Source organism: Lytechinus pictus, chromosome 8 (assembly GCF_037042905.1).
Source record: "Lytechinus pictus isolate F3 Inbred chromosome 8, Lp3.0, whole genome shotgun sequence".
Taxonomy (NCBI): Eukaryota; Metazoa; Echinodermata; class Echinoidea; order Temnopleuroida; family Toxopneustidae; genus Lytechinus; species Lytechinus pictus.
The window spans coordinates 7,223,172-7,236,143 of NC_087252.1; positions in this window are offsets into that span (position 1 = coordinate 7,223,172).

A 12,972-nucleotide genomic window follows, 5' to 3' on the forward strand; every position below is an offset into this window, starting at 1 on the left:
GATTTAAAAAAAATTTGGGTGTGCACGTAGACGACACCAAAATGCAGGCTACATGTAAGTTCAAATTCTTAGTCCGCAGGTCAAAGGTCACAGCTCATTTTATGCGAGTTGCTTCAAATCTAAATTTGTTGATTATATGCATATTGGTTCAAATATCTAAATTTTTTTATTATATTGGTTTCTGCACGATATTAAGTTCAATCGTATTGAATGAATTTCTGATCGTGTTAAGCAGGGGCATCTGTGTCCTTTGGACAGTGGACACGTCAAATTTCTAGTTCTTAATGGAATTTTAAAATTCAACTTTCATGCTTTAATACCCCACTTCTTAAAATAAAGATGAAGTTTTGTCTTCTAGGTTGACCTTTTCTTGGACTTGCCCATTTTCTGATTCTATTCATGCCATTGGGGAAAGAACAAAGAAACAAAGTTCAATCAAAGGACACTGGAAGCAATAATTTGTATATAGGTCAATCCATGTCAAATCAACCAATGCTTGTCACCCAACCCTCTTCGCACACAAGGTTACCGAAAATCGTGTCAATGTTTTCAGAAGCTTATTTGTAGGCTCACAAATCCAATATTCAATGAAATAGAACCAAATATGCACATTTATGGACTTTCATATACAGTTGGCAGCAAAATTATTCAACCCCCCTCACATTTTTGACATTTTGGTGAATCAAATGATGTTGAAACTGCAGATTGTTACTAAATCATTTAAGTAGTTAAAAGATAGTTAATTACAATTGAATACCAGAGAAAAAAATCCAGATTTAATTCCCAGTCTATTCTAAATTGCAGCTTTCACATAAAAAGCAGGTGGCAAAATTATTCAACCCCCTATTAATATACAGGGATGAATACATTAATAATGACAAATGACAAGCCAAGTGCACATGTTTAGAGGTGAATTCAATGCAGCAAAGGAGCTGTAAAAAGGGCTTGACTAAATAAAGGCCTGTGCTATAAGGGGGTACTGAGGTTTCTGTGCACACAGTGCACCGCACCCTTCATGCTGAAGGCCTGAGGGCAAGGGTCCCTAGACACATATCACTTCTGAAGCCACATCACAAGAAATGTTGCCTCCAGTTTGCTAGAACCAACCTGACAAAGCTACAGAAGTTCTGGGACAATGTTCTCTGGACTGATGAAACCAAGCTGGAGCTCTTTGGTCCTATGGATCAACGAGGCGCAGGAAGAATGAAGCGTACAAAGAGAAGAACACTCTGCCTGTGAAGCGTGGGGGAGGGTCTGTGATGCTGTAGGGGTTTTTTGCTGCTACTGGTGCTGGGAATCTCCAGTTTATTGAAGGCATCATGGATTCTGTCAGGTACCAGGATATTCTAGCGAAGAATGTCAACCCATCTTTAAAGAAGTTGGAGCTTGGACATCATTGGACATTCCAGCAGGACAACGACCTCAAGTACAGCTCCAAATCTACAAAGGCCTGGCTGGAGAAGAATGGAAGGTCCTTGATTGGCCATCACAGTCTCCAGACCTAAACCCAGAATTTGTGGTGCGATCTGAAGAAAACCGTTGCAGCACGTAGACCTACCAGCATTGCTGACCTTGAGACCATTGTGCAAGAGGAGTGAGCCAAAATCTCCAAGGAGCGTTGTGAGAAGCTTTACAGTGAGAGGCTATTCATCTCGTGTGCAGGAGGCCATTGCAACCAATGGATGCTGCACAAAGTACTAAAAGACACACCCATCTGGGTTGAATGACGTTACAACTTGTTTGTTGTGCATATAAAGGTTCCAGTTTCATGTGGAGGATAAATAGAATCAGCTTTCACCTCAGAATATATGCACTGGCTTTTAAATTGTCATTATTTGTGCATTCCTTTCTTGTGTATGATATAGGGGGTTGAATAATTTTGCAACATGCTTTTTGTGCGCAAATCGCAATTTCGGATGACATATGAAGTAAATTTTGATTTTTTTTCTCTGGCATTCTTAAGTAATTAACTGTCTGCTAACTATCTTAGTGGTTCAGTAACAATCTGCAGTCGCAATATTATTCATTATGACATAATGTCAAAAATGAGAGGGGGGTTGAATAATTTTGCTTCCAACTGTATACTTAACAGAATTACAAAATATTGACACAAGACTGTGCGTCGTTTTCTTAGGGTGCCCTGAAAGTTGGATTTTTTTTAAAACGATGCCAAGTCCAAGGTCACGGATCACCTCCCGTCCCATCGAGGAGGGGACCAATTTCTGTGTTTTGATAGACATTTACCAATATTGTTACTTGAGAAATTTTGCTACCGGAATGTTTAGGGGCTGATTTGCACATTCCAAAATGGTCGTAAACACCTTAAAATTAATGTTAAATGACACATACATGTACATGCTTTTCAACACTTTTCAAATTGTGATAACTCAAAGATTTATGAAGAGCCAAAAGACAGTGATATCTTCTGTGATGTACATGTAGAATGTAATTAGAAACTTTTTATTGTTGGTAATGACCTTGATAACACACCTAAAATTCAATAAAAACAATGAATTGGTTAATTTTCCAGAATCATATGGCATTTGAGTGTGTTTACATTGACTTTCAAATGGGTGTCATATTTCAATACTACATGTAAGGGTGAATTTTAAGCCAAAAATTTAAAGACATGTTCAACTTTTGTTCTACTTTTTAAAAGCAATATATTTGAACTTGTTTACTTAAAGAACTTTCTTTTAAAAAAATATGAATTGAAATGAACTCATAAAGTATCTTTAAAAAATATAACGGGGCAAAAAACTTGTTTGCTCCCCATTTTTCATTCTTTTTAGCATGTGCCTCACCCCCTCCCTTCTGCCCGGGGAGGGGGGGCAGTCAAATATATTGCTGTACACATGCAAGACCAATAAAATGTGTTAAAAGGGATGTTCTTTTCAGTGGACGCGGGACGCACGTTAAGGGTATCAAAAACACTGATTTTCAAAAAAAAGAGGGTGGTTTTGAAAGACTGGTCAATGATCAATCGCGGGGTCAAATTTAAGTGGGTTTTTTTTTCCAAAGCTTTTTTTTATAAAGACTAGCCAAATGAGTTTTAATGGTGCATGTTTTTTCCTTAAGCTTTTTCCATGGGGTCATATTCTGGTGACAACTTTTTTAGGGGCCAAAATGTGTAAATAAAGCCCACAACTTGTTTAGGGGGTTATTTTGCACACAGAGAAAAACTTGTTTAGGGGGTGTTTGGACATAATTTGGCCACTTATGTGAGAGGAAATATTGCAACGAGGCGATAATGGTCTCTTTCATGAGGGAAGCAAGATAAATAGTCGTGATGCCTCGAATATCATATTTCAATAACTCACAGCTTCTCCGCCCTTTTTGAATTGCCTGCATAGCAGAGCGAGACTATAGGCGCCGCTTTTCCGATGGTGGCGGCGGCGGCGTCAACATCAAATCTTAACCTAAGGTTAAGTTTTTTAAATTACATCATAACTTAAAAAGTATATGGACCTAGTTCATGAAACTTGGACATAAGGTTGATCAAGTATTACTGAACATCCTGCCTAAGTTTCAGGTCACATGACCAAGGTCAAAGGTCATTTAGGGTCAATGAACTTGGACCATGTTGGGAGAATTATTTTCAAAATCGTAACCAAAGGTTAGGTTTTTGAAATGACATCATAACTTAGAAAGTGGGCATAAGGTTGATCAAGTATTAGTGAACATCCTGCTCGAGTTTCAGGTCACATGACCAAGGTCAAAGGTCACTTAGGGTCAATGAACTTTGGTCAAGTTGGGGGTATTTGTTGAATTACTATCATAACTTTGAAAATTTATGGATCTAGTTCATGAAATTTGGACATAAGGTTAATCAAGTATTAGGTCATTTTCAAACGTGAGTGACACAACAATCGGAGAGGGTTAAGGGCTCATATCTTTAAACTTAAAGGTTATGAATCAATCATGACTACTATATTATATACAATGTAGGACTGGCATGGGCCACTACCAGTTTGATTTGAATTCTACAATTTGTTTAGTAGATATGATTGAAAAATGATGCGTGAGTGACAGGACAAATTTTGGACATGGGTTTCTGACCATTATCACTTATGATTGGATTCGTGCCCAAGTAGCTGTCCAGGAGTACTGTGAGTACCCATACATGTACGTAAATAGTGTACCTATCGAGCACATATAGTCAGAATCGATCAAACCTTCTCTATGGAAAATGGTGCCCTCCTATATACCGTGAGTGACACGACATCCAAAATGTGAGTGACACGACAAGTGCAAAAATACAACATTTATCTCAACAACGAAAGTATTTTGGCATGATGTACAAGAGTGAAATCCCATCAACCAAAAAACAAGCTTAATTACATAACAACTGCCTTCTTCAAAGTTGATAACGTGTCATCCTAATGATTTATTGTTGGTTTAAGGTCATATTTGCCCATCAACTCACATTCCCTATACCATACCGCATTATTGTTACACTCTGGCTTCTACCACTCTCCTCTTTGGAGGAGGAGGCACTTGAAGGAGGTGATTGGTGATTGGTGGTGATTTTTTACCTGATTGCTAAGAAAGCATGAATGCTTGTAAGCAAGCAACCAGAGGACCGACGGCTTAAGGTCCTCTCCGAAGGACCTGGTACTGAGGATTAATGCCTTACCAAAGGGCACTAGCGCACCAAGTGGGAATCGAACCCGGGTCACCGGAATACGAGTCCCCCGCTCTACCGACTGAGCTATCGCGCCTCCATTGGACAATGTTATGTGGTCTTGGCATTGACATCAACTCAAACATTCTTTTTGTGGCCTGATTTCATTCAAAACTTTAACTCTTTCTCCCTATCTGTATATACAGTTTACGGGTTTACAATTCAGCATCCACAACTGATGGAATAATTTTTCCTTGTAAGAAAGGTATTCTGAATAGTCACTCGCATCATCTGGCATGGTCTGGTAGCCAATGATGTCATGTATGACTCCTTTTTCTTGAAATATTGGATTACAATATTATCCTCCTTAAATATTTTAGGCATTGTCCAAATAGGACTTGGCAGCTTCAATGTCTTTTTTGTACACTGTACCAAACCACAGTTACTTGGCTGCACACTTCAGATGGACTATTAGCAAATCCTTGAGAAACTTTAATAGGGATCAAGTTAAATTCATCAAGCATTTAAACACTGCTTGTAAGTGGACCCCTCCAAAGGCACTGTACCAAAATTCAGAGCTATGATTTTCAGCAGGAATCTTGCAAGCTGCTTTTCATTGCTAATTATCATATTTGATAATAAACCAAACCATGGGTAATACATGGAAAGCCACGAGGTGAAAGACGCATAGTCAGTACCTGATTCTTGCAAAAACCCACAGCACAGTCTGTTGGTATTACCTACAACTACAAGTCATTAGCCTTTCCTTTGATGAGCCCTTGGATGTTTAATACACTGAAATTCAATTCAGCATCCCCAACCATCAAATACTCCCCCCTATACCTCCATATGGCATAGCTTTTTCCCCACGAGGTCCAGCTCAGTTCTAACCAGGGTACCCCCCCAAGAAAAATTGATCTACATGAAAACACGGCAACTCACCAATGTTGCTCAAATGCAAATTCGGTCTTGGTTGGGACTTGTTGGACCTACATATAATTTACTCTATCAATTTGTTGTGTGTAATGCAAATCTGCTCTGAACCCACACCGGCCCGCTCACGGTAGTTTGCTGTGCAGACCATAATCACTAGTGGTATGAATGGTGGCCAAACAAAGAATGATTTTGAACCAGGCATGTAGCTACTTCAAGCAATATCCAAATGCTCTTTTAAATCTCAGTATATTCTCACCTGAGATTTTGTTGCAAAAAAATTGTTTATTTTATGTCCTCGAATTCATGTACAAGCTTTGTGGCAAAAAAGGTTAATTTTAATTAATCAGAAGGGAAAGATTTTTTTCTGATTTTGAAAGAATGTTTGGTGTTCACGGAGATCTCTTCATACACTTTTCTACCATTAGAATATTTTATCTATTTCTGCAAATTTCAAAATAAGATCCCTGACCTTGCTAGCTTTAAACCTTTAATTAGTAAGACAAAGAAATAACATTCCTAAAAAGATAGGTGAACGTTCTGCTCATTTCCGTAAATGGAGACAGAGAATGTTCAAGTCATACCTGACTAACTTGAACCATAACCAAATCTTTATGCACTGTAAATATGTTCATTACTATGTATAGTGGTTTTTCTCTTGATATATCCATAATTTTGTGTTGATTGATTATGTTATTATATTCTTTTATCTCAGTAGATCATTAAAATATGAATTAGAATCTGAGTCTTCACACAAATGGAAAGTTGTCAGGATTTTTGAAACTGAGGAAACCATGGAGAGGAAAGAAAATAGATGAACTCAACGTCAAATTCAATATTTCCATTGATAGGGGTGAAGTTGGGAAAACAGAAATAAATATTAGCCTTACATAGGCCTAAATGATGTCAGGAACAACATTTTGACTCCATCCCTGAATTTATCTCATAAAATGCTTAGAAAATTATTCATGTCCTTTTTTATACACAATATGAGACTGTGAGTGACACGACATTTCGTGAGTGACACAACATTGTGAGTGACACGACACAACTTTAACAATTAATTTTAGCTTAACCTTAACACATTGGACCAAGTTACTTTATATACAGTAAGGTATGGGAAAACTGTATTTGCTCCTGTACTGGGATAAATTAATTTTCAGAATACACTGCTCTAGAAAACTTTTTGTCTTTAAAACGTGAGTGACACGACAACCAGTTTTGAAAACTTTAAAGATCTACTTTTTCAGAAAAACACTTCAGATAATTTTTTTTTATTTAGGAGTTTAATAGATACAATACAGAGCTTGTATCTTGCCAACAAATATGCTTCCAATACAAATTTTATATTGTGATAGGCAATATGTGAATTTTAATGCAAAAATCAGCATTTTGTAACATTAAATTTCCCTTGCACTAAATTCGCTGTATTTCAAGACACAATGAATAATTTTATGTAACTGAAATGGAAAAACATACTCTGAGATGTCTAGTTTAAAAAACCATTGAAGCCTACTGATTTCTAGCAAGTTTTAATTTTTACCCCCATGTCCACTTATGTTTGAAAATGACCATAAGTGAACATCCTGCCTCAGTTACAGGTCACATGACCAAGTTCAAAGGTCATTTAGGGTCAATGAACTTTGGCCAAGTTGGGGGGTATTTGTTGAATTACCATCATAACTTTGACAATTTATGGATCTACATATAGTTCATGAAACTTGGACATTAGGTTAATTAAGTACCACTGAATATCCTGTGCGAGTTTCAGGTCTCATGACCATGGTCAATGGTCATTTAAGGTCAATGAACTTTGGCCCTGTTAGGGTAATTGTATCCCCCGAACAGAGTTCGGAGGATACTATGGATTTGGCGCCGCCGCCGCAGAGATTTCTTTGTGAGCGCTCTATCATCTCCAAATCTCATCTTCAAATTTGGCATGAAGGTCGAGTATGGTATAGCGAAACCGTCTATCGATTTTGGTGTGGGCGGAGACATCTTTGCCATGGCAACAAGAGTTTTTCGGGAAATAGCAGATATGTCCTTGTGAGCGCTCTACCAGCTGCATTTCTTCTCCGATTATCTTCAAATTTGGCATGAAGGTCGAGTATGGTATAGCGAAACTGCCTATTGATTTTGGTGTGGGCGGAGACATTGTTGCCATGGTAACAAGAGTTTTTGTCTCGCCCACCAGAGGTGAAGGCGAGACTTAGGGATCCAAATGTCATCCGTCTGTCACAAACCTAATGACACCTAACTCCACAACCGTAAGTCACTTTTCAACCAAACTTGGATGCTAGATGGATTTGGGAGACCTGCATCCTATGCTGCAGTCGGAGGTCACATGGTAAGGTCAAATTCAGGTCAACATTAAAGTTTACATGCAAGACTCTCATGACACCTAACTCCGCAACCGTAAGTCACTTTTCAACCAAACTTGGATGGTAGATGGACTTGGGGAACCTGCATGTTATGCTGTAGTCAGAGGTCACATGGTAAGGTCAAAGGTTATTTTCAGGTCAATGTTAAAGTTTATATGCAAGACTCTCTTATGACACCTAACTCCGCAATCGTATGTCACTTTTCAACCAAACTTGGATGGTAGATGGATTTAGGGTACCTGCATGTTATGCTACAGTCGAATGTCACATCATGGTAAGGTCAAAGGTCATTTTCAGGTCAACTTTGAAGTTTACATGCAAGACTTTTTCTCTGCAACCATAAGTCACTTTTCAACCACACTTGGATGGTAGATGGGCTTGGAGGACCTGCATGCTAGGGTTATTGTCGCCATGATAATTGTATTTATTTGTCAAATTTCTGTGTGAGCTCTTTATATCACAATGACGGATGACGCGGTGGGTTGGGGGGATACATGTGCTCGGCTGCGCGACCCGCCGAGCATCTCTAGAACTTTGTTGAATTGCCATTATAACTTTGAAAGTTTATGGATAGAGTGAATGAAATGTGGACATGGGTGTAGTTATCAAGTCTGAAGTAACTGTTCAAATGTCATTTAAAATTGTCAATGAACGTGGTATTACATGTATGTCTTTAATATATGAATGGTGTTTTTGTGAATGATTATTGTATCCTCCGAACAGAGTTCGGAGGATAACTATGGATTTGGCCTCTCGCGCCGCGTCCACCGCCGCAGAGATTTTCTTGTGAGCGCTTTATCAGTTGCATTTCTTCTCCGATCATCTTCAAATTTGGCATGAAGGTTGAGTATTGTATAGCGAAGCCGCCTATTGATTTTGGTGTGGGCGGAGACATCGTTGCCATGGGAACAGGAGTTTTTGTCTCGCCCACCAGAGGTGAAGGCGGAGACTTAGGGATCCAAATGTTGTCCGTCCGTCACAAACCTAATGACACATAACTCCACAACCGTAAGTCACTTTTCAACCAAACTTGGATGGTAGATGGATTTGGGAGACCTGCATCTTATGCTGCAGTCGGAGGTCACAGGGTAAGGTCAAAGGTCATTTTCAGGTCAACGTTAAAGTTTTCATGCAAGACTCGTCTGACACCTAACTCCGCAACCGTAAGTCACTTTTCAACCAAACTTAGATGGTAGATGGACTTGGGGGACCTGCATGTTATGCTGCAGTCAAAGGTCACATGGTAAGGTCAAAGGTAATTTTCAGGTCATATGTTTAATAAAGTTTACATCCAAGACTCTTATGACACCTAACTCTGCAACCGTAAATCACTTTTCAACCAAACTTGGATGGTAGATGGACTTGGGGGACCTGCATGTTATGCTGCAGTCGGAGGTCACATGGTAAGGTTAAAGGTCATTTTCAGGTCAACGTTAAAGTTTACATCCAAGACTCTTATGACACCTACATAACTCCGCAACCGTAAGTCACTTTTCAACAAAACAATATTAGAAGCAATATTAGAAGGTGAATCTAAGATGCCTATCATTTTTGGTGGGGGGTTTTAGGGTTAGGTTTACAAAATATATCCAAATTACCCTATAATTTTATTCCCCAACAGGTGATACTGGACAATACTTTAGGTTCTGCAGAGTCACGCTGCTACGTCATATTATTGTCATCAAATTTGGTACCCACAGGCAATATGTGGGCAGGGTCATTGTCACCATAATGATTGTATTTATTTGTCAAATTTCTTTGTGAGCTCCATATATCTCAATGACGGATGACGCGGTGAGTTCGGGGGATACATGGACTACCGATACTGCAAATATCATCAAGATCAGGCATTTATTCGGTGAAAAAATCAATTTGGAAATGTGTCGTATAGCTCACGGGTGTTGTGAGTATGCCAATTTTTAAGGCATTTACAGCTATTTTTAGATTAATGTCAAGGTTGAATGACTTTATGTATTATTTGGAGCTTAAAAAAAGAACCAGAAAGGAACATGATTTGCAATTATCAGCTTGAAGTCACTATTAGTATTGAAATAACACAAATTGAAAGTTGGTGTAAAAACAACCTATAATAATGGGATATCAGCGGATTATTGAATTTTTGTGTGAATTTCAGCTGTATTTTCAAGGTCATTGTCATATGAAAACAATTAATTAATACTATATCTTCCAAGTACTCATTATGGACTACCAATACTGCAAATATCCATATGATCAGGCATTCAGTCTGTGAGAAAATCAATTTTGAAATGTGTTGTAAAGCTCACATGTGTTGTGGATATGCTAATGTCAGGGCATTTATAGCTATTTTTAGATCAATATCAAGGTCAAAAGATATGACTTTATGTATTATTTGGAGTGTAAAGTAGTACCACAAAGAAACATGGTTTACAATTATCAGCTTAAAGTCACTGTTGAAATGACACACAAGTGAAAGTGGGTGTAAACACATTTTAACACCCTATCCTTACAGAAAATTGACCCGATTTATTGTTTTTGATGATTTTTGTCTCGCCTGCGTAGCGGAGCGAGACATAGGTATCACTATTTTCGGCGGCGGCGGCGTCGTCGTCAACAATTGTGTTGTACACCCAATAACTTTCAATAGCTTTGAGGTGGGATCACCAAATTCATACCAGAGGTCCATCTCTTGAAGGCACAGGTCAAGTTCGAATATGAGTCGAATGTGCATAAGGTCAAGGGTCAAAGGTCAATGAACTTTCCATGACTGGCACTGTGCTGTGTTGTACACACAATAACTTTCTATATTTTCGAGTTGGGATCACCAAATTCATACCAGAGGTCCATCTCCTGAAGGCACAGGTCAAGTTCGAATATGAGTCGAATGTGAATAAGGTCAAAGGTCAATGAACTTTCCATGACTGGCACTGTGCTGTGTTGTACACACAATAACTTTCTATAGCTTCGAGGTGAGATCGCCAAATTCATAACAGAGGTCCATCTTTTGAAGGTGCAGGTCAAGTTCAAATGTGAGTTGAATTTGATTAAGGTCAAAGGTCATTGAACTTTCCATGACTGGCACTGTGCTGTGTTGTACACACAATAACTTTTTATAGCTTCGAGGTGGGATCGCCAAACTTGTAACAGAGGTCCATCTCTTGAAGGTGCAGGTCAGGTTGGTTCGAATGTGAGTTGAATTCGATTAAGGTCAAAGGTCAATGAACTTTCACACTACTTTGTTCCTCTAATAACATGAACTTTATGATTTTATACTTTTTAACACTAATATTTTACTTCAGAACTCAGTACTCTCTATACCTGAACCAGATTTTGTATTTTACTTGTTTATTCTTTAAAAACTATTGTTGTCATTTATTTAATGAGCTATAGTTCTTGGCACCATTTATAATATTCACACAAATTTGCCAATTGTACAATAGAAAAGCTGTCAAAGTTTCTTAAATGTTACCCTTCAGATTTGACATGCAGTCTCTTCATGACTGCAATATGCAGGCGAGACAACGCTTGGCGTTTGCCTTGTTAGCTGTATTTTTCAAGGTCATTGCCAATAAGACAAACTATTTGTGATGCATATCCTTTTAGTACTAATTACAGACTACCATTACAGACAATACCCAGTGATTGCTCGCTTTTCATTTTTGATATATCCCAATTTGAAATGCGCTGAAAACTTGTACGTGTCGTTTTACATCGATGTTGGGGTGTTTACGACCATTTTCGAATGCGTAAACCAGCTATTAAACATTTCGGTCACAAAAATTTTAAGTATCCCATGAAAAGATAGGTAAATGTCTATCAGTATACAGAAATTGGGGTTGCACCTGGATAGGACGAGGGGTGATTCGTGACCTTGAACTTTGCATCTTTTAGAAAAAATCAAACTTTGAGGGCGCCCTACAAGAAATCAACGTGCATGTTTGGGCCAATTTTTTGTAGGTCTATTGAGCAAGTCTTAGTCTTCAAATTTGCATAATATTGGGTTCTAAGCTAATTGAATTTGGAAGTTATGAGCCTCTAAGCCTGTACCCAAAAACATTGACTTCGATGCTTAGCACCATTTTCGGCGACCTTGTGCGCAATAACGGCTGGTCAGATATATGTGTTAAAACTATAAAATTCTTCCAATTCACAGAAAAGGACTCTACCTCATCAAACTTGGCTGCAGCAGTCAATCAAAATTAGTCAATTTTATTTAAACTTGATTGTTTGGCCACGAATTGGTTGCTAAGGGAGGCCATATCTTAGCAACCGTGTGACCTTGAGGCAAAATATTTCATATTTTTCCGTCAGACACTTGGGGGAACATTTGGTGCAAGTTTAAAGAAAATCGAAGGGGTTCGGGTGACAAATTGTCTAAAAATTTGTTGATTTGATGTGGATTGACCCATACATGTATTTTATTTTTTTACGTTGGTACATTTTTGTTGATAAAATACATGCACATCCATTATCGAAAGTCAAGTGTCATCGAACTTTACATATAAAGTCCACCCCGGCAAAATGTTGATTTGAATAAGTAGAGAAAAATTAAACTAGCATAACACTGAAAATTTCATCAAAATCGGATGTATAATATTAAAAGAATGTTATATAAAGGCATTTTAAAGTTTCGCTTTATTTATTTTCACCAAGGAGCTGTGTTGGAAGCTCCTTGTTTTCACAAAACAGTTATATGCACCACTCAGTGGTATGCAAATGAGTCAGTCGATGATGTCCATCACTCACTAATTCTTTTGCTCTTTTATTGTTTGAATTATACAATATTTCATTTTTTACAGATTTGACCATACATGTAGGGACCAACTTGACTGAACCATAAAGTAATAAAGAATGCAAATTGTTCAGGGAAAGAATATCACTTTTTCACTTGACAATGGGGAGAAAATTAGAATATTTCATATCTCATATAATAAAATACAAAAGAAATAGTGAGTGGGTGACGTCATCAGTCTCCTCATTTGCATACCGACCAGGATGTGCATATATAAATGTTTTGTGAAATTATTAATTATTACTTTAAAATGTCATAGCTTT